Genomic DNA, 2560 nt, shown 5'->3' on the forward strand with positions numbered 1-2560 from the left:
GACAGGCAGTTGCTGGGCAGATGTCCGTGCAGAAATATTTTTGTGTGTAAGGTTGTGATGATCTTTGTGCAAGGTTGTGGTGTTTGCAGAGTCTTTTGTGATGGCTTTGTCTGCGGGCATCCATGCATAAGAACCTCCGCTCCTGGCCTTCCCTGCTTCCACTTGTCAGGGTTTTTAACACAAGTGACTCCACTTTGATTCGGCAGTTTTCACAGAGGTAATGCATATGTTAATTCGCTCACCTGAGCTGTTCCACAAGACGTACGTATCTCAACACATCATGTTGTGCACCACAAGTATGTACAATTTTTATTTGTCAATTAGAAAATGGATAAATAAAATTAATGCCACTTGGCTTTGTGGGAAGCCACCAGTCCCTCTGAGCCAGCTTTGGTCCTCAGAAGACTTAGGTTATTTATTCATTTTTATTTATTTATTTATTTATTTATTTATGAGATAGAGTTTTGCTCTTGTTGCCCAGACTGGAGTGCAGTGCACGATCTTGGCTCACTGCAACCTCCGCCTCCTGGGTTCAAGTGATTTTCTTGCCTCAGCCTCCCGAGTAGCTGGGATTACAGGCACCCACCACCCTGCCCAGCTAAATTTTGTATTTTTAGTAGAGACAGGGTTTCACCACGTTGGCCAGGCTGGTCTTGAACTTCTGACATCAGGTGATCTGCCTGCCTCAGCCTCCCAAGGTGCTGGGATTATAGGCCTGAGCCACCTCGCCCAGCCGAGACTTAGATTAAATGTGCTGTCGACACCAAGGTTCTGAGTCACTGTAGGTGAGAACCTATGTGGTGCCTGCACACTTCGACATCACTGGGTTCATTGAGGGCCTCCTGTGTGCCAGGCTTTGGGGTTGCTGGGATCCATAGCCCACGTCCTCCCGCCTCCAGGCTCCTCTATCATGGGCGGGTGAGGGATGTTAAGTGGAATAAAGATGAGGTCAGCACAGCGTCCCACGCATGATGGATGCTTCTGTGTAGCCTTTTTACCTGGATCTTCCCACTTGTTCCTCACAACAGTTTGCAAGGTGAGCGCATTCTGTCATGTTGTATGAAGCAGGAAACTGAAGCATAGGAAAGTGGGTTAATGTGAAGGTCACGATGTCAGAAAGTGGATTCAAATTCATGCAGGGAATCCTGGAATTGGTACACAGCCAGTTCACTCTGCTGCACTCCGGGCCGGCCATCAAGAGATCAAGTGTGGTCATACATAGTTTCAAGACACCTACAGAATAACAGACACTGGGACCTACTTGTAGGTGGAGGGCAGGAGGAGGGTGAGGAGCTAAAATCTACCTATTGGGTACCATGCTTATTACCCCGATGACAAAACAATCTGTACCCCAAAAAATCTGTATCCCTGAACCTAAAATGCAACTTTTAAAACATAAATAAATAAAATAAATTTCCTTCTGCAAGGGAGGCTGATGGGCTAGGGATAGACAGATGAGATGCCTCCACCAGTGTCTATTCCATTCCAAGTTTAGATGTTCTTCTCCACCTTGAAAACATTTAGTGACTTAACAAAATTCTAATAAATTAAAAAATAAATTGACTAAGGCTTAATCAAGCAATTCATTTAAACATCTCTGGAAATGGAAGGCACAAAAAGTATGCAAATCCCATGTTAATCTGTACTCCTCTTAAAGCATTACTGGGGAGCTTACTTTCTATGCAAATACGGCTGGAGACGAGGGAGAAAGCAACTTCTGGTGGCTGGACATCTTTTTCTTCCTTTATAAATTAATTTTTTCCCCTCAAAAGGCTTGGAATTCTTCACAAATGTTCGTGTGCGCATCGCAAAGCATCTTTATTTTTGGTCTGGCTTGCTTTTTCCCATCTCTGGACCAAGAATTCTCTTTAGACCCGCCAGCAAGTCGGGGGCTGCCAGAGACAGTTTCTCCAGGGCCCCAGCGGGTGACGAGCATCTCAGAGATGGAAAATTACTGGAGACTGCACTAAGAGCCTAGAAGTCTTAAAACCAGCCCCTCTAAGCTTTCCCAATCACAGTCAGCACCATGCATTTCAAATGCAAATCCTGCCCCATTCTTTGAGAATAACTGCACATTTAACGCCAAAGCCATTTCACAATTAGCCCCGTTTCCCGCAGGGAATTTCAGCCACTGGGAAATTCAAACTCACTGCTTGAACGAAGGATTTCTGAAAACTTCCATTTCAGACTCTGTGGTTGGGATCCAGGGCTCTTTAGTGTAGTTCTGGGGTTCCCCATTTGGACTGAACTCTCTGGGAGGCACGCGCACCCCTTCCCTGGGGCCCACTCTGACCGGTGCTGCAGTGCTCTGGGACAGCAGGCTGTGCGTTTGTGGAGCGTGTCACAGGGCACATATTACGTTTACTGCATCATCTCATCTGACCGCCACGCAGGTTCTAGGACAGACAAGGAAAGTAGCGTTATCTGTGTTTGACAGATGAGGAGACTGAGGCAGGCATGAGCAGATGATTTGCTTAGGCTGTTGTATCTAATCAGTACCTACTGTGGTTGCTAAGCACAGGGCCTTTTGCTGGTGTCTGATCACAGTGGGCTCAGCTGT

General features: G+C 46.4%; 1 long non-coding RNA gene across 1 annotated transcript; it reads right to left on the reverse strand.

The window, feature by feature from the left end:
* Positions 1-658: 658 nt before the first annotated feature.
* On the reverse strand, positions 659-2560 carry LOC111544664. The gene is made up of 3 exons (XR_002732239.2): positions 2500-2560; positions 2151-2396; positions 659-1233 (listed from the first exon to the last, which is right to left on the reverse strand). It is a non-coding gene; the product is annotated as an uncharacterized LOC111544664 (long non-coding RNA).

The sequence above is a fragment of the Piliocolobus tephrosceles genome, chromosome 1 (assembly GCF_002776525.5).
Source record: "Piliocolobus tephrosceles isolate RC106 chromosome 1, ASM277652v3, whole genome shotgun sequence".
Lineage (NCBI taxonomy): Eukaryota > Metazoa > Chordata > Mammalia > Primates > Cercopithecidae > Piliocolobus > Piliocolobus tephrosceles.